This window comes from Globicephala melas, chromosome 20 (assembly GCF_963455315.2).
Source record: "Globicephala melas chromosome 20, mGloMel1.2, whole genome shotgun sequence".
In the NCBI taxonomy this organism is placed as follows: Eukaryota; Metazoa; Chordata; class Mammalia; order Artiodactyla; family Delphinidae; genus Globicephala; species Globicephala melas.
Window position 1 is genome coordinate 11,200,004 of NC_083333.1, and position 20,411 is coordinate 11,220,414.

Consider the following 20,411-nt stretch of genomic DNA (forward strand, 5'->3'; position numbering starts at 1 on the left):
GCTCCCCGACCAGGGATCAAACCTGTGCCCCCTGCAGTGGAAGCACAGTCTTAACCACTGGACCACCAGGGAAGTCCCTTAGGCCGCATTTTTGAGTCTTAAACACCAAGAATCTGCACCCATTTACTTGTTGATCATTTCAGTCCCTGTCAACCAGCCTGGAGGTTACTTGCCTTCATTTGTCACAACTCCACGAACCATCTCTGTTTCTCTCTGCTTCCAGCGAGCCATTCACTCACTCACTACTTCCACAACACGCCCTACACCTGTAATGTACTTCCTGTAGGCCACACATGATGCCGAATGCTAGAAGGAACACAAAGGAGAACTACCCAGTCACTGTCTCCAAGGACATCTCAGGCTCCTGGGGAACAGGAAGCTAAATAGAAGAATGCCATGAAGTGAACTTGTTCTGTGATTATAGAGCACAGTGAGAGCCCTGGAGGAGAGCTGTTGGGTCCATGAGGGGGTAGGGATAGTGGGGAGATATAAGGGCATAAGGGCTTTCGAGAGCAGTGTCTGTTGTCTGGGGGACAGACAATCTGGATAAAAGGTTGGGAAACTCCACCAACCCCAAGTGACTGGGGCCAAGAAGAAGGACATTTCACATTAAAAAATTTTTTCATATCCATAGAAAAGTTAACAGAATAGCAGTACAACAGACACCCATGGACCTTTCACTTAATCAGATATTGATATTTTGTCACATATGCTTTTTCTAGACCTTGAAGCATTTGGGAGTAAGTTGTATCATCATACTTTACACTTCAATATTCCCACATGCCTAAATATTTATACGGTATTTCTTAAGATTAAGGACGTTCTCTTACACAGTCATGATATGATTATCAGTCAAGAAATTTAACAACTGAGAGGCTACTCTTACCTAATATGTTGCCCATATTTGCAATTCCTCAATTGTCCCACTAGTTTCCCTTACAGCTGTTTGTGAATTTCACCTTTTTATGTCACTAAGTCATGGTACCTTTGACCCATCTGTGACCTGAACTCTATCCCTTGTCCCATTCCTGAGTCTCCTCCCTTCCCTGACCTACATCCATATACATATAGGTCACCTATATCCATTCACGGCCCTTAGTTGGATCTCTGCAGCATGGGCCACCTCTGCTAACTCCCGCTTTGTTGTTAAAGCATTAGATTCTAGAATTAGTATTTACTTCTTCCTTTCTCTTTGATCAAAAGCAAAAGTAATCCCAACTAACAAGAGGTTCATAACTTTTTACTAAAAAGATGCCTGTCAAACAACAATGCCATATATTTCAGACAAAGATAAGGTCCAGGGTGTGGGGAGGGCTGATAGACTAGCAAGCTTCCACCAAGCATCTCTGTCTTCTCATCTGGTCCCACAGTCATGAAGGGTGGGGCCCTTGACCACTGGAATGAGACACACACACAAACACCTAACCTAGGTTCATCACTTGCATCACTTCTTCAGTTTTCCCAGAACACTGAGGTTGGCACTCAAAAAGACCTCTGAACGTATGGGTCAGGCTGATGAGGTGATACAACTGCTCTTGTAACAACACAGTAGGCATTCATATTTTTGTGAAATGAATGAAACATATAAAGGAATGGTTGGAGAAGCCAGGAATTGACCGGACAGCAGGCAGTGGGAAAAGGAAGTTTGGGATTGGTTTGAGCCATTCCATTATTTTTTTTCTTCCAGTTTTATTGAGATAAAACTGATATATAGAACTGGATAAATTTAAGGTAGATAGCATAATGATTTGACTTACATACATCATGAAATGATTAACACAATAAGTTTAGTGAACATGCATCATCTTGTATAGATACAAAATTAAAGAAATAAGAAGTATTTTTCCTTGTGATGAGAACTCAGGATTTACTTTCTTAACTTTCATATATAACTTACAGCAGTGTTATTTCTCATGTTGTACCTCACATCCCTAGTACTTATTTATCTTATAAATGGAAGTTTGAACCCTTTGACTGCTTTCATCCAATTCCCACCTGCCCCAGTAACCACACATCTGATCTCTTTTTCTATAAGTGAGTTTCTTTTTGAAGTAGTTGACCTACAACAACACTATGCTAGTTCCTGTTACACAACAACATACTTATTCAATATTTCTATACATTTCAAAATGATCACCATGATAAGACTAGTTATGATATCTCACCATACAAAGATATTACCTAGATATTGGGACTTCCCTCGTGGCACACTGGTTAAGAATCTGCCTGCCAGTGCAGGGGACATGGGTTCGAGCCCTGGCCCGGGAAGATCTCACATGCCACAGAGCAACTAAGCCCAGTGCGCCACAACTGCTGAGCCCGCGCTCTAGAGCCCACAAGCCATAATTACCGAAGCCCACACGCCTAGAGCCCGTGCTTCGCAGCAAGAGGAGCCACAGCAATGAGAAGCCCGCGCACCGCAACAAAGAGTAGCCCCCGCTCGCCGCAACTAGAGAAAGCCCGTGCGCAGCAACGAAGACCCAACGCAGCCATTAAATAAATAAAAACAAAAACAAAAACAAAACAAAACAACAAAAAAAGAAGGCAGTGGGCATTCCAAGAAGACTGCCCAGGTTGTCTACATTGCTAGACATGCCCAGCCCTAACCACCATATGGATGGAACATTAACTCAAGGGGGACCAGAAGGGACCATAAAAGAAGCCCAGATTCTTTCCCCCCGGTGCAGACCCTCTCTTGGTCTCACCCGCTGCTCCCTTGCAGTGTATCCAATAAACCTCGCTTTCTACCCTCGTTTCTGACTCAATAAATTCTTTTACCACCCTCGTTGCCGGCCCCCTCACTGCACTCTGTGGCGTCTTGGTGGCCCCTACGGGGAGTGCCTCTCTCTCCTCTCTGTGCCTTTTCTGATCGTCTTCCAACACGTAGTGATCGGCCTACTGGGCCTACTGAATTGGGGCAACTGAAGGTCCCCGGCAGGGGCTACTCCTCAGCGAGACCGGAAGCCCTCCGGGTCGGGACTCTGACTTGCTGTCACCCTAAAGGGTACGGTCTCTTCTTCTCTTCAACACCGCGGATGGTCTGAGGTCCCTGGAGACCCGGGATGGCGCACCCTGGCCAAGGAGACTGTTCAGACGTAAAACCTGGCCCCATACGGATCGACAGTCCCTGCCCGATCAGGTGGCAGTGCCCTTTGGCCCTAGCCTTGGGACTCCTCGTTTCCGACGCCTGGTGCAGTCGGCAGTGGCAGCTCGTCTGGGGCGAATCCAGGCAGGCTGTGAGATCCCCTTTTCCTTTCCATTCTCCCTTGAGGACCACCCATCCTGATCCACCAACATCTCCAGGTACTTCAAACGAGTCGAGTCACCACAAAACCAGTGAGTTTCCCTTCCTGGCTGGCCCGAGACCACTTTCCACTCCCTCCTCTTGGGCTGTTCACCCAAGGCCCGACACCTGTTGGCTGGGTGTCAGGAGGCCTCTGTCAGACAGAGCACGCCTCCAGAGGTCCTCTATTCTGGGGGGTGGGGCGCCCCAGTCTAGAGCGCAACCTCAGGTCCCCTGCGGACACTACAGAGGCCCATCTCCCTCTAGGGACACCTTTTGGGCAGACGCTGTGCCTGGTTAAGATCCGATATGGGTCTAACACTCTTTATTCCTGCTGAGTCACCTTTGGGATGTATTCTTAAAAACTGGACTAAATTTGATCCCCAAACTCTCAAAAAGAAATGGCTAATATTCATTGCTGGATCAGGAGGTCTGGCCCCTCCATTGATCCCTAAACTATAACACCATCCTGCAGCTCTATCTCTTTTGTCGTAAACTTGGGAAGGACTCTGAGGTCCCCTACATTCAGGCCTTCATGGCCCTGTCACAAAACCCCAAAATACGACAAAGTGGGCGCATGCGTCTCTCCAAATTCTGCTCTCTTAGGCCTGACACCGATATTGTCCACGGTCCCTCCTTCAATCCCTCCTGCACTCCTCTCACCTGCTCCCCTCCCACCACTGCTTGTCCCTAGGCCGACATCCCCTCGCTTCCCCACACCCATTCAGGACCATGTAAGCCCAGAGGGACTAGCTATTCTAGCCATGCACTTTATCAGCCAGGCTTCACCTGATATCAGACAAAATCTCCAAAACCTCGAACAGGGACCCCAAACTCCCTTTGCGTCTTATTGGATACAGCCTTTAAGGTCTTTAATAACCGGGAGGAGGCCTTGAGAGCCCAGAGGGCTAAACAGGAAGACAAAAGATAAACGGCAGGCCCAATATATGCAGCTGCGATTGTTAGTTCCCTGTCCATTTCGGGCACTCCCGTGGCTCACCCCAGCCAAGCAAAGGGGACATCCGCCCCAGCCGGTTCCTGCTCCTGCTGCGGCCGACCAGAGCACTTCAGTCGGGAATGTTCTAAGCCTCAGGGCTATGAACCCTAACTGCAAGCAACGTGGCCACTGGAAACGGACTGTCCCCCTCTCCCTCAAGGGGGAGGGCCATCCTCCGCCCAAAGGCCCCATGTACCACTGGGAGGCCCCCGAGCTCCAAGAGCCCCTCCCCAGGGACAAATGCCCTTGATGCTTTTCCTGGACTACAAAGAGCCATATGAGGAACCTGTCCTCTTGCAGGACTGACAGGGTCCGGGGCTTGTATAGGTTCCCATGTTTTCCATCTCTGTGGAAGAGCCCTGCGTGACCCTTGATGTGGCAGGGACCAAAATTACTTTCCTCATTGATACAGGGGCCACATATTCCACCCTGACCACTTTTTCTGGTCCAACCTCTCTGTCCTTGATCCTCCTCACCAGCACTGCCGGCAAACCACAAGCGGCCCATTTCTACACCTCCCTTGACTTGCACGATAGACACACACCTTTTTTTTTTTTTTTTTTTTTTTTTTTCCGGTACGCGGGCCTCTCACTGTTGTGGCCTCTCCCGTTGCAGAGCACGGGCTCCAGACGCGCAGGCTCAGCGGCCATGGCTCACGGGCCCAGCTGCTGCGCGGCATGTGGGATCTTCCCGGACCAGGGCACGAACCTGCATCCCCTGCATCGGCAGGCGGACTCTCAACCACTGCGCCACCAGGGAAGCCCGACACACACCTTTTTACTCATTCCTTTCTGGTCTTGCTTCCTGCCCTATCCCCCTTCTGGGCCAAGACATTATGTCTAAGCTACAGGCTCATTTGTGCTTTCTTGAGACCCACCGGCCCTCATGGCACTCTTCACACCAGATTCCTCTTCCCACATAAATCCCTCCTTATCCTTCTCGTGGCAGGGCCACCTTTGTTTAATTTACTTGTTCATTTTGTCTCCAATAGACTTCATTCCATCAAGCTACAAATGGTGATAAGACAAGGATTCCAACCTCTACAATCAATACAGTTGACTACTCTTGAACAGGCCTCCCAAAATTTCTACTCACACACAATCCCATAGCCCCATGGCCGATCAGCAAAGCCAACCGGGATCCCAAGTCGCCCCTTCTCAGCATGAAGTAGCCCAAGATGATGTCGTCGCCCAGATGTCAATGATTTGACTTTGCTGATCTGTCAGGGGGGAAATGTGGAGCTTAACAATAGAACAGTCATCTTGAGCAGGGGAGGTCATTTCAGGATAAGGCAATTGCATCCTCCCCCAGTGGAAAATTACCCGCAGCCACAAGCAGTGGGCATTCCAGGATGACTGAGTTACGACACACCCAGCCCTAATCACCATATGGGTGGAACATTAACCCAAGGTTGACCAGAAGGGATCATAAAAGAAGCCCAGTTTCTCTCCCCCGCCCCATGCAGACCCTCTTCTTGATCTTGCCTGCTGCTCCCTTGCAGTGTATCCAATAAATCTTGCTTCCTATCCTCGTTTTTTTAAAAATTTTATTTATTTATTTATTTTTGGCTGTGTTGGGTCTTCGTTGCTGTGCATGGGCTTTCTCCAGTTGCGGCGAGCAGGGGGCTACTCTTTGCTGTGGTGCGCAGGCTTCTCATTGCAGTGGCTTCTCTTGTTGCAGAGCATGAGCTCTAGGCGCGTGAGCTTCAGTAGTTGTGGCGCGTGGGCTCAGTAATTGTGGCTCAAGGGCTCTAGAGCACAGCCTCAGTAGTTGTGGCGCATGGGCTTAGTTGCTCCGCGGCATGTGGGATCTTCCCGGACCGGGGCATGAACCCGTGTACCCTGCATCGGCAGGCGGACTCTCAATCACTGCGCCACCAGGGAAGCCCCAACCCTCGCTTCTTTTACCACCCGTGTTGCTGGCCCCATCACTGCACTCCATGGCAACGTCTTCAGCATTCATCTACTGCACATATATATTAAAATTCAACAGTGACTTCTGGTAAGCACAAAACAGCTTATCTTTCCCACTGATTGCAACTAAGAACTCTGAATAAAATATAAGATGCAACTAACTACCTGAGTCTGTAAAGTGAAGGCTGGCATGCAGATTGGGGGGAGAGCCAAAACTTGAAGAACCACATGTAACTGGGGTGAGTTACCCTGTTTCTTTTATTCTTTTATCTCCTGACTTTGACCTGAGAGTGATCTTAGTGGGGGATTGCACAGCAGGGAGCAGCGGTGAAAACACAGAGAGAAACCCTATCTTTCTGGCCAGAGAACTAAGAGAAGGGGCTCCTACAGCTTGGGAGTCTGGTGGTGACTCCCTCTTTTTCTGGCTCAAGGGTGGCCCAAGTCACAGAGTGTACAGCAGTGGGGGCAGCATATAAAACTGAGCGAAAACTCACCTTTGTGGCCAGAGGAACCAGAAAAAGGAGACCCTGTGGTCTAAGACTGTAGGGGTGAATCTCCATTATTTTTTCCTCTTTTTCTCTCACCACTTTGCACTGGGGGTAGCCCCAGCCATGAGGAACTGTGTGGCAGCACTGGTGACAAAAACTTGAAGAGAAACCCCTTCTTTCAAGCAGGAGGACTGAAAAAAATAGATCCCTGGAGGTCGGAGAGAGTAGGGAAAGTACTGGAGAGGCTATAGAGAGGAAATCCTAATTCTGTGTATGAATTTACACAAATTCTGGGTTAATCTCGGAGCTGTGCATGCATGGAACAGACCTAAAGGAGCATAGCCAAGGCTGAGAACTGAGTTATGATATAAACTACCACCCAAGTCCCAGACTAAGAGACATTCATGCGTGGGACAGACCCAAGGTACCACAGCAAAGGTTTGGAAAACACTTAACACTGAAACCACAGCTCACAGAAGGTGAGACAGAGGTTGATATCTGAATCTAACCAGGCCAATTATTGGCTAAATCAGAACAAACAAACATCAACATTTTCCAAAGGATTTTGACAGGACTTAAGAGTCTCACAACATAAAATTTAAAATGTCCAGGATTCAGTCCAAACTTGCTGGACATAAAAAGAATCTGGCAAATAGGACCAATTCTCAAGTGAAAGACAATCAATAGAAGCCAGCTCTAAGATGACTCAGATACTAGAATTATCAGACAAAGACTTGAGTGCAGCTGTTATAACCATGCTGTATGAGATAAAGGTGCTGAATGGAGAGGTTCTCAGAAGAATAGAGATATAAATAAATATTTCCATTTAGTTCATTTATTTATTTATTTATTGCGGCACTGCATGGCATGCAGGGTCTTCGTTCCCCGACCGGGGATCAAACCCATGCCTCCTGCAGTGGAAGCACAAAGTCTTAATCACTGGACTGCCAGGGAAGTCCCCAAATGGAAATTTTAGAATGGAAGGATACAATATCTGAAATAAAAAATTCACTGGAGGAGCTCAACAGTGGAATGGAGGTGGCAGAAAAGAGTCAGTGAACAGTCACACATTTTCCAATCTGATGAACATAAAGGAAAAAAGATTTAAAAGAAAACCCAATGAATAGAATAGAGCCTTAGTGAACTGTGGGACAATATCAGCAGTTCTAACATTCATATCATTGAAGTCCCAGAGAGAGAGGAGAAAACATTTGATGCATAAAATATATTTCAAGAAATAATGGATGAAAACTCTCCAAATTTAGTGAAAGACATAAATTTACAGATTCAAAGAGTTCAGCAAACCCCAAACAGAATGAACTCAATAAAACCATGCCCAGGCAATAGTCAAATTACTGAAAATCAAAGATTAAAAACCAAACCTTCTTTAAAGTAACCAGAGAACAAGGGCTCATTACATATAGAAGAGGAACAATATGCATGATTGTGAATTTCTCACTAGAAGCAAAGAAGCTAGAAGACAGCTGAATGACTTTTTTTTTTTTTTCGATACGCGGGCCTCTCACTGTTGTGACCTCTCCCGTTGCGGAGCATAGGCTCCGTACGCGCAGGCCCAGCGGCCATGGCCCACGGGTCCAGCCGCTCTGCAGCATGTGGGATCTTCCCGGACCAGGGCGCAAACCCGTGTCCCCTGCATCGGCAGGCGGACTCTCAACCACTGCGCCACCAGGGAAGCCCTGAATGACATCTTTAAAGTGTTTAAAGAACTGTCTACCCAGAATTCTATTTCCAGTGAAAACATACGTCAGGAATGATGACAAAGTGAAGACATTTAGATGGAGGAAAACTATGAGAATTTGTTGCCATCAGACCTGTTCTATAAGAAATGGTAAAGGAAGTTTTAGGCTGAAGGAAAATGATACCAGAGGGAAACCTGTAACTTCAGGAATAAAGGAAAAGCAACAGAAATTGTATATATCTGGGTAATATATTTTTCTATTTTTCTCCTCTTAAGTTACTTAAAATACGTATTAACTGTTTGTTTATTTTTAAATTTTCATTTATTTATTTTATTTATTTTGGCTGTGCCAGGTCGTAGTTGCGGCACACGGGATCTTTTTGTTGCAGCATGTGGGATCTTTCAGTTGTGGTACATGGACTTCTTAGTTGCAGCATGCATGTGGGATCTAGTTCCCTGACTAGGGATTGAGCCCGGGCCCCCCTGCATCGGGAGCATGGAGTCTTACCCACTGGACCAACAGGGAAGACCCTGTATTAACTGTATAAAGCAAAAATTAGTACATTGTCTAGTGGGGTATTCCATGTATGTAGATGTAATGTATATGAAAAGTATAACATAAAAGTGGATGAAGGGACCTAACCTATATGGTTGTAAGGCTTCTATATTTTACTTCGGGTGGTAATATTAACTCTGAGTCTACTGTGAGAGGTTAAGTATGTATATCATAATTCCCAGAGCACCTCCTGAAAAACAAAGTCATATAGTCCCAAAGCCAATAGGTAAATGAAGATGCAATAATACTCAAATAACCCAAAAGTAAACAGAAAAGGGGGAAGAAAACATAAAACACAGAAAATAAAATGGTAGACTTGAATTCAACCATATTAATAATTATATCAGATGTAAATGGTTAGGGAATTCCCTGGCAGTCCAGTGGTTGAGACTTCAAACTCTCACTGTTGAGGGCCTGGGTTCGATCCCTGGTCGGGGAGCTAAGATCCCACAAGCTGTGTGGTGGGAAAAAAAAAGTAAATGGTTAAACACTCCAATTAAAGATGGATGATCAGATTGGATGAATAAAGGTCCAAGTATATTCTGCTTATAACAAATCCACTTTAAATGTAATGATATAAATAGGTTAAAGGTAAGAGTTGAAAAACATATGCAGTGAAAATACTAGTAGAAGAAAGAATAGCAAAAGAAAAAAAACCAACACACACACCCCCCCCAAAAAAAACTCAATCAAAAAATGGGCTGAAGACCTAAGCAGACATCTCTCCAAAGAAGAGATACAGATGGCCAACAGGCACATGAAAAGATGCTCAATATCACTAATGATTAGAGAAATGCAAATAAAAACCACAATGAGGTATTACCTCATACTGCAGAATAGCCATCATCAAAAAGTCTACAAATACTAAATGCTGGAGAGGGTGTGGAGAAAAGGGAACCCTCCTACACTGTTGGTGGGAATGTAAATTGGTGCGGCCACTATGGAGAACAGTACGGAGGTTCCTTAAACTAAAAATAGAGCCACCATATGATCCAGCAATCCCATTCCTGGGTATATATCCAGAAAAGACAAAAACCCTTAATTTGAAAAGATACATGCACCTCAATGTTCACAGCAGCACTATTTACAATAGCCAAGACATGGACACAACCCAAGTGCCCAGATGATTGGCTTAAGAAGATGTGGTACATATACATACAATGGAATATTAGTCAGCCACAAAAAATGAATGAGATATTGCCATTAGCAGCAACATGGATGGACCTAGAGAATGTTATACTTAGTGAAGCCAGACAGAGAAAGACAAATATTATATGATATCACTTATATGTGGAACCTAAAAATAATACAAATGAATCTATATACAAAACAAACAGACTCACAACATAGAGAACAAACTTACGGTTACCAAAGGGTAAAGGGAGGTGGGGAGGGATAAATTAGGAGTATGGGATTAACAGATCCAAATTACTGTCCATAAAATAGATAAGCAACAAAAATTTACTGTATAGCACAGGGAATTATATTCAATATCTTGTAATACCCTATAATGGAAAATCTGAAAAAAAAACTGAATCACTTTGTTGTACACCTGAAACTAACACAATACCGTAAATCAACTATACTTCAATTGAAAAAAGAATCGAATGGGTATATTAACATGAGACAAGCTAGACTTCACATCAAGCAGTGTTATCAGGAATAAAAGAGAGACATTACAGAATGAAATAAAAAGGTCATCCCAGCAAGAATTCGTAACAATCCTAAATGTATATGCACCTAAGAACAAGGATGCAAAATACAGTGAAGAGAAAACGGATACAACTGAAAGGATAAATGGACAAATGGACAATTATACTTGGAAATTTCACCTACTCCCCTCTCCATCATCAACAGAACATACAAATCAGTAGAACACAGAAAGTCAGCAAGGATGCAGAAGACCTGCACAACACCATTAACCAACTTGACCTAATTGACGTTTATAGAACACACCACCCAAACAGCATCGGAACAACGCTTTCCATGTACACAGTGAAAATTCACCCAGACGGATTCTATTTTGGGCCATGCAAGAAACCTTAAACAAATTTAAAATAATGGAAAATCATACAAAGCATGTCTCTGACCATAATGGAATTAAACTAGAAATCTGCAACAGAAAGGTATCTGAAAAATCCCCCAAATATTTGGAAATTAAAACTCACTTGTACATTGTTCATGAGTCGGGAAAACTATCTCAATGGAAATTAGAAAATAAAAGAAACAAAAATACAACATATCAAAACCTCTGTGAGGCATTAGAGCAGTGCTTAGCGCCATTGGTTGCTAGTAATTGTTTAATAATAATAGGTTCTCTGGAAGGGGGAAGACTAGCCCTAGTGCATAGTATTTCTGACTTCTGTGGTGTAAATACTCCCACTCCAGCTGATCTCAAGGTGACATCACTGAACACAAGGTTGGGAAGAGGTGGGCACAATTGATTCTCACGGCTCCAGGTCACAAGTGCCTGAAGGGAAATTGTAGCATTGAATACTTATATTAGAAAAGATGAAAGCTCTCAAATTAAAAAAAATCTAGCTTTGCATTTAGAAAATGAAAAAGAGCAAATTAAACCCAAACCAAGCAAAAGGAAGGAAATAAAGAGCAGAAATCAGTGAAATCAAAAATAGAAAAAAAAAATCAGTGAAACCAAGAGCTGGTTCTTTGCAAAGATCAATAAATCAACAAACCTCTAGTCATGAGCAAGAAAGAGAGACAAGTGACAAACTGCCAATATCAGAAATGGAAATGGAGAGATCACTATAGACTCTACTCACATTAAAAGGATAATAAAGGAATATTATGAACAATTATGCCATGTATTTGACAACTCAGATGAAACGGACTAACTGCTTGAAAGACTTGAACTACCAAAACTCAAGAAGAAATAGATAACTTGAATAGTCCTGTATTAAAGAGGGTTCTGGACCCAATTCCAGCATGGGGGTGGGAGGGTTTTTCCATATCAACAATTCTCCAACACTAGCTGGGTGTCCTAAAATTCAATACAATTCTGACACTATCTATCTGGAGATAGCATCAGATCCCACATGTTAAGAGTTCAGTCTTTTTTTTTTTTTTTTTTTTTTGGCCACACTTGTGGGATCTTAGTTCCCTGTCCAGGGATCAAACCCAGGCCTATGGCAGTGAAAGTGTGGAGTCCTAACCACTGGACCACTAGGGAAGTCCCGAAAGTTCAGTCTTACAAGACTGCTTCTCCCCACGTACCCCACTGCCCCCATGCACCCCACCCCCGCCCCCATGCACACATGTGTGCACACACCTACCCACCTACCCACATACACACACTTCAGATGCCAGTTGCAAGTCCAGGTTATCAATTGTGCTTCTAACCAACTGGCTATAGGTGGGAGGTTCCAACGACCCCCTCCTTGGATTCAATTAACTTGCTAGAGAGGCTCATAGAACTCAGAGAAACATTTTACTTGCTAGACCACTGGTTTATCGTAAAAGGACAATACTCAGGAACAGCCAGCTAGAAGAGGTGCATAGGAGAAGGTATGGGGAAAGGGCTCAGAGCTTCCAGGCTCTCTCTGAATGTACCACTCTCCCCAAATCTCTATGTGTTCACTAACCTGGAAGCTCTCTCGATCCTTTTGTGTGTTTTTTGTTTTTTTTTTGTGGTACGCGGGCCTCTCACTGCTGCGGCCTCTCCCGCTGCGGAGCACAGGCTCTGGACGCGCAGGCCCAGCGGCCATGGCCCACGGGCCCAGCCGCTCTGCGGCACGCGGGATCCTCCCGGACCGGGGCACGAACCCGCGTCCCCTGCACCAGCAAGCGGACTCCCAACCACTGCGCCACCAGGGAAGCCCCCTTTTGGGTTTTTATGGAGGCTTCATTACATAGTCATGAAACTGAGTCCCCCTAAAACCAAGTTCCTCTGCCAAGTTTATGATTAACCTCTCTATCCAAAACTGTATTCCTTTTCTTGTCCCACACATGTTCTCCCTCAAGACTGAGGAAGATCAAAGAAAAGGGGGGACTGTGACTGAGCAGGACCCTATGGGGCCTTCCCAGGAAAGATCCACCCCCCATGCCCTCCACCTGCCTCTTGTTTGTAGCAAATCTTTAGCTGCCTAGGCCTTCCCTGAGTTCCAAAGAACAAATTTAATCAGAAGTGAGAAAATGCAGAGACAGAGGAAAACAGTTAAGCAAAACAAAATAATAATAGTTTAGCCATTAAACAAAGTCAAGGACCTTCAGTACCTCCTCAAGGGCTAGACAGTATTCTGAGCCATATCCTTGAGCCGTTTTGCAGATACTGAAACCCCCACCAGATGGAAGAAGTTAACTGCAAGCTGACCACAAGCACACAGACCTCAGACAGGTTGGAACCAGAAACTTAATGATGTTGACTTCCAATTACCTCACCACCAACAAGTCAGAAGAGTGTCCACGAGTTCATCATGCATCTCACAACCTTCTCCTTTACCCTATCTTTAAAAATCCTTCCCTGGGCTTCCCTGGTGGCACAGTGGTTGAGAGTCCGCCTACCGATGTAGGAGACACGGGTTCGTGCCCCGGTCCGAGAAGATCCCACATTCCGCGGAGCGGCCGGGCCCGTGAGCCATGGCCACTGAGCCTGCGCGTCCGGAGCCTGTGCTCCGCACCGGGGGAGGCCGGAGCAGTGAGGGGCCCGCGTACCGCAAAAACAAAAACAAAAACCCTTCCCTGAAATCCAACAGGGAGTTTGGGTCTTCTGAGCATTAGTGGCCTGGACTCTGTTTGGCCTTAACAATAAATTCTGCACTTTCCTTCACCACAACCTGGTGTCAGTGGACTGGCTTTACTGCACACAGGTGAGCAAAGTTTGGCCTGGTAAAACCACAGTCGATTAAGTCATTAGCCTTTGGTGATTGATCCAACCTCCAGCTCCTCTCCCCTCCCCAGAGGTCAGGTGGGTTGGATGGAAATTCCAACACTCTAATTACACAGTCAGCTTCTCCAGCGACCAGCTCCCATCCTTAGGAGCTTTCCAAAGAAGTTACCTTATTAACATAACAAAAACCACCTTACTGCTCTCATCACTTAGGAAATCCCAAGCGTTCTAGAAGCTCTGTGCCAGAAATGGGGATGAAGACCAAATACATATTTCTTTTTTTTTTTTTCTTTTTTTGCGGTACGCGGGCCTCTCACTGCTGTGGCCTCTCCCGCTGCGGAGCACAGGCTCCGGACGCGCAGGCTCAGCGGCCATGGCTCACGGGCCCAGCTGCTCTGCGGCATGTGGGATCTCCCCAGTCCGGGGCACGAACCCGTGTCCCCTGCATCGGCAGGCGGACTCTCAACCACTGCGCCACCAGGGAAGCCCCAAATACATATTTCTTATTTAAAATCACAATATTACATATATCAAAGAAATTGAATTTATAGTTAAAAACCTTTCAACAACAAAAACTCCAGGTACAGACAGTTTTGCTACCAAACATTTTGGGGGTGAAATAATACCAGTTCTACACAATATCTGTGGAAAACAGAAGAGGGGAGAATACTTCCCATTTCATTTATGAGGCCTTACCGTATTACTGAAGCCAGGTAAAGATGTTGAACCAGGTTCGTTCTCCGACGCACAGCAAGGCAAACACTGAGATGCCGAGGTTTGCAGCAGAGGAAGGACTTACTCACAGAGCAGCCAAGAGAAGAGAACAAATCTCAAACCTGCCTCCCTGAATGCAAGAGGCTCAGGGTATTTATAGGATAAAGCTGGTGGGCGGGGAGCACGGAGAGCATGGAGAAAGGTGATTGGAGGTAAGAAAAAGGCGAAACAATTGTTGTTCTGCGCAGGTGCAATGAATCTACATGCTGCTTCATGAGACGCGTGTCCAGAAAGTGGCAGCGACAGCATGTTCTCAGGGTGGAGTTCCTGGCCCTCTGACTTCAAAAGGTTACTGGACACTCGCTCAGGCCCAGTTAGGGGATCGGTAGTTCCAATCAGTCTTAACTAGCTCAAGCTAGTCATCACAGCTGACTCCAAGTTTCTGAAAAAAACTACTTGGGCAAACACCTTATTGTTTAGGCTACGTGATGCTTGGAGGACATGCAGATTTTTGCAAAAACAATTAAAGTGAGCCTGAGCAGTGAAGGCAGTTTACAAGTTTAATGGATCTAACTGATGATTGCCCTCAGTTTCAAAGACAAAACGAGAAAGAAAAACTGCAAACCAATGTCCCCCATGAACACAGAGGGGAAAATCTATAACAACGCATTATCAAATCGAATTAAGCAGCATGTAAAAAATGTAATAATCACACACAAGAGGAGTTCATCCTGGGAATGCAAGGCTGGTATATATGGTTGAAAATCAATCAATGAAATTTATCTTAACAGAGTAAAGAAAAAAATTCATGTGATCATCTCAATACATGAAGAAAAGGCATGTGACGATATCCATTCATGATAACTGTCAGCAAAATATGAATAGAAGGGAACTTCCTCAACCCGATGAAGTTGAAAACCTACGACTCACATCATATTTAATCATGAAATACTGAATGCTTTTCCCCAACATCAGGCACAAGGGAAAGTTGTCCATTCTCACGGCAACTATTCAACATCATTGGAAGTTTTAGCCAGTGCAGTAATGCAAGAAAATAAATAAAAGATACACTGATTGGAAAGGAAGAAATAAAATTGTCCTCATTTCCATTTGATATGATTATCTACATAGAAAATTCAAAGAATCTACAAAAAAGCTCCCGCAACTAATAAGTATGCTTTTCAAGACTGCACAATGCATGATCAATATACAAAAGTTAATCGTATTTCTATATAGTAGCAATGAACAATTGGAATGTGAAATAAGAAGGAACAATTTGCAACCACACCAGAAAAAAGAAATACTTAGTAGGTATAAATCTAACAAAACATGTACATGATCTCTATGCTGGAATCTACAGAATACTAATGAAAGAAATCAAAACAGACCAAATAAATGGAGAGATATACTTTGTTCATGGATTGGAAGACTCAATAATGTTAAATATCAATTCTCCTCAATATATCTATAGATTCATGCAATCCCAATTAAAATCAACAGCAGAAATTTTTGTTAGTAATTTTTGTCAGTATCAATAAGCAGATTCTAAAATGTATAGCAAAAGGCAAAAGGAAATAGAATAGCTAAAACAGTTTTGGGAATGAAGAACAAAGTTTCAAGACTCAGGCTACTTGATTTCAAGACTTTCTATTAAGCTGCAATAGCAAGTCAGTGTGGTATTGGCTGAAAGATAAGATCATAGAATAAAGTAGGTTGTCCAAAAATAGACACAAATATGGTTAGCTGAGTTTTGGCAAAGATGCAAAGGCAATTCAATTGAGAAAAAAAGTACTTTTCAAGAAGAGGTGCTAAAACACCATTTCCATATGCAATCCACAGGCAAAAAAAAAAAAATCAACCTTGGCTCATTCCTCACACTTCATACAAAAATTAACTTGGAATAGATCACAGACCTAAATATAAAATGTGAAAAAATGGGAGTTCCCTGGTGGTCCAGTGGTTAGGACTTGGCACTTTCACTGCCATGGGCCCAGGTTCAATCCCTGGTCAGGGAACTAAGATCCTGCAAGCCACGTGGTGTGGCCAAAAAAAAAAAGGGAAAAAGTAAAACTTCTAGAAGAAAACATAGGAGAGAATCTTTATGACCTTTTGTTAGACACAGGCAAACACAATCTGTAAAAGAGAAAAATAAAGTTTACCTCTTCATAATTAAAAACTCCTTCTCTGCTGAAAACACTGTTAAGAGATGAAAAGACACCCTCACTTCCTGAGACCTTGCTTGTTGGGAGAAAGTATTTGCAAATCACATACCTTATAAAGGTCTTATATCTAGAATATATAAATTACTCCCAGAACAACAATGAGAAAACAAGAAACTCAATAAAAAATGGGCAAAAGTTTGAAAAGATACTTCCCCAAAAAAGATATACAAGTGTCAAATAAGGACATGAACAGATGCTCAGTATAATTAGTCATCAGCAAAATGTAAATTACAAGCACAATGGCATGCGTCTATACACCTACTAGAATGGCCGACACTCCCCTGCCACAAGTCACCCCGTCTCCCCTAAGCTGTACTGGTGAAGATGCACAGCAACTGGAACTCTCATGCGTTGCTAGTGAGAGACTGAATCTACAGAAGGACAATGGCCAGAATCACATAAAGAAACAGAGCCACGACCACTGGAGCAACCAGCCAGAGACATTAAACCACACCTCTGAAGCAACCAGTCTAGAAAGCCAACCCACAACCTCTGCAGTAATTGGCCCCACATGGTCAGAACTTGGTCAATAACCACCAGCTTCCCTAATTTTTGCCCCTGCTTCCAATTTAGGACCAACCAGAGAGAGACATACAGGCCCCCCAACCAATCACATAGGATGCCCCACTTCTAGTTAGCTCTGGGCCTACAGCCCTTGCAAGGCCAACAGCCTCCAATCAGGAGATACCTGAAGCCATCCCTTTTTCCCGTTGTAAAGCTTTTGAACTACCCCGCCTGCCACACACAAGTGATAGTGGCTGACCTCCTTGCCATATAGTAAGCTCTGAGTAAACAGCCTCTGTTTGCTCTCATTTGGGCGATCTTTGTGTATTTCCCCACTGGTGGGAATGCACATTTTCATGGCCTAGAGAAATCCACAGGTTCCACAAATTTCTGTGGAAGTCTTCAGACTAGCAGTCTCACTATAACTCTGGCCTCTAATCCCAGCTCCCAACATGGGGTCTCTGAATGGTCACTGAATAAACTTAGATGCAAAATTCGGTTCACATCAGATCACATCACATCAAGTGTTTCATAACATTTATGAAAGGTCCAGAAGGTTTAATGGAGGAAACACATCATGCACCACAGAGCATTCAGCAATCTCTTTGCCCTCCCATATCCTGCTACCTTTCTCCCATGACAGTTAGGAGAAATATTTATAATGAATTAAGTTACACAGCTGGGGCACTTCCCTGGTGGCTCAGTGGTTAAGAATCTGCCTGCCAATGCAGCAGCACGGGTTAGAGCCCTGGTCTGGGAAGATCGCACATGCCGCAGAGCAACTAAGCCCGTGCGCCACAACTACCGAGCCTGCGCTCTAGAGCTCGCAAGCCACAACTACTGAAGCCCACGTGCCACAACTACTGAAGCCTGTGCACTGAGAGCCCGTGCTCAGCAACAATAGCATCCCCCAAAATGAGAAGCCCGCGTGCCACAACGAAGAGTAGCCCCCGCTTGTCGCAGCTAGAGAAAAGCCCGCATGCAGCGACAAAGACCCCATGCAGCCCAAAATAAATAAATAAATAATAAAATAAATAGATAAACAAGAACCTTGAGGATATTAAAAAAAAATTACACAGCTGGGTCCCACTTTGATGGAATAATACTTGTAAAATACAGTGTTAACATATGTTAAGGTCCTGATACTTCCTTCCACAATTTCAGCTGGCCCTACTACACTGGAGCCTCAGTGTTGGATTTTTGAGTTCCAAAAGCCTGGACGTAAAGGGATTGGGAATGACTCCTGTGCATAGATGATGGCTGTGGGAAAAGATAAGCCATGCCTGTACCTTTGATTGCAGCCAACGGGTCACCTATCGACTGTTTGCCCCAAAACCCTGCTTAGTCCCTGTCTGAAATATCTCAGGTGGGTGGCCCTTATTACTACATCAATGTTATTTGTTAATTGCTTTGCTGATTGATCACTTTTCTAACAGCACTTCCATGGACTTGGTTCAGTCTTCTATCTTTTTCAACACTTGGAGTTTCACTCCGCAGCCAATTAGATGGGCGAGGTTGGTAGCTGGTACTAATAAGGGAGGAATGTATATGAATAAGGACTAATTTTGTAAGTGGTCAGTTCAACATGAATACTTCCTGGCTTTACATAAGCTTATGAGTTTGGGGATTCAGAAAATAAGTATGTGGACCATATGAGTTATTTATTGCTACATTATCATTACCTCAGTGGCTTAGGGCAACAAATACTTATTACCTCATACAATTTCTGAGAGTCAGGTGGTTCTAGCTCAGGTCTCTCATGAGGTTTCAGTCAAGGTGTTGGCTGGGGCTGTAGTCATCTGAAGGCTTAACTGGGGCTGGAGGAACTCACTCACATGGTTCTTGTCTGGAGGTCTGTTTTTCACTGGCTTGTGGCAGGAGAGCTCAGTTTATTGCCATGTGGAGTGCTCCATAGAGTTTCTTTTCTTTTTTTAAAAAAATAAATTTATTTATTTATTTATTTTTGGCTGCGTTGGGTCTTCAGGCGTTCTCTAGTTGCGGTGAGTGGGAGCTACTCTTCGTTGTGGTGCGTGGGCTTCTCATTGCAGTGGCTTCTCTTGCTGAGGAGCACGGGCTCTAGGCATGCGGGCTTCAGTAGTTGTGGCTCGTGGGCTCTAGAGCACAGGCTCAGCAGTTATGGTACACAGGCTTAGGTGTTCTGTGGCATGTGGGATCTTCCCAGACCAGGGCTCGAACCTGTGTGCCCTGCATTGGCAGGTGGATTCTTAACCACTGTGCCACCAGGGAAGTCCCATAGAGTTTCTTAATTGTCCTCATTACATAACAGCTGACTTCTCCCAGAAAAGCAGCTGAAAAGACACAGAGAGAAGGAGAGAAGGGGAGAGAGAAAGAGAGATGTCTTTTAGCTTCAGAAGTCATATACCATCACTTCTGCCATAGTCTATTGGTTACAAAGACCAACCCTGATACAGTTTGGGAGGAGACTACGCAAGGGCATGAATACCATGAGCTGTGGGTCCCTGGGGACTGTTCTGGAGACTGGCTACCACGGTATGCCCTCTGGCCCCCAACAATTCATATTTCTTCCACATGCCAAATACACTCATCCCCTGTCAAGGCACCACAAAGTCTAATCCCATTATAGCATCAGCCTGAAGTCCAGAATTTCATCATCTAAATCAGGCCTAGGTATAGATAAGGTTTCTCAAGTATATATTCTTTTTTATTTTTAATAAATTTATGTATTTATTTTTTAAATTTTTGGCTGCATTGGGTCTTCATTGCTGCGTACAGGCTTTCTCTAGCTGTGGCAAGTGGGGGCTACTCTTCATTGTGGTGCACGGGTTTCTTATTTCGGGGGCTGCTCTTGTTGCAGAGCACAGGCTCGAGGCACGGGGGCTTCAGTAGTTGTGGCATGCAGGCTCAGTAGTTGTGGCATGCAGGCTGTAGAGCGCAGGCTCAGGAGTTGTGGTACACAGGCTTAGTTGCTCCGTGGCATTTGGGATCTTCCTGGACCAGGGATCGAACCTGTGTCCCCTGCACTGGCAGGCAGATTCTTAACCACTGTGTCACCAGGGAAGTCCCTCAAGTATATATTCTTAAGTACAGTTTCTCTAGTGAAATTCCTCACCTTCTGAAGACCTGTGAACTAAAGAGAAAGTCATCAAAAAAAAAAAAAAGAGAGAGAAAGTCATCTGCCTCCCTCCCCCACCATACAGTGGTGGACCAGGC

The 20,411-nt window shown here is 44.6% G+C and overlaps 1 long non-coding RNA gene and 1 other non-coding gene across 6 annotated transcripts in view; one reads left to right on the forward strand and one right to left on the reverse strand.

Moving 5' to 3' along the window:
• The window catches only part of LOC132594116 (uncharacterized), a 134,206-nt gene that overhangs the window by 16,503 nt on the left and 97,292 nt on the right, over positions 1-20,411 (reverse strand). For 4 of the 5 annotated variants that reach the window (XR_011377037.1, XR_011377041.1, XR_011377040.1 and 1 more), the window contains one exon: positions 18,934-19,528. The exons of the other annotated variant lie outside the window; for it this stretch is intronic. This is a non-coding gene — a long non-coding RNA (uncharacterized lncRNA). The remainder of the gene's footprint in view (positions 1-18,933; positions 19,529-20,411) is intronic. 5 annotated transcript variants of the gene reach the window in all.
• On the forward strand, positions 16,436-16,508 carry TRNAE-UUC (transfer RNA glutamic acid (anticodon UUC)). The gene has a single exon. It is a non-coding gene; the product is annotated as a tRNA-Glu (tRNA).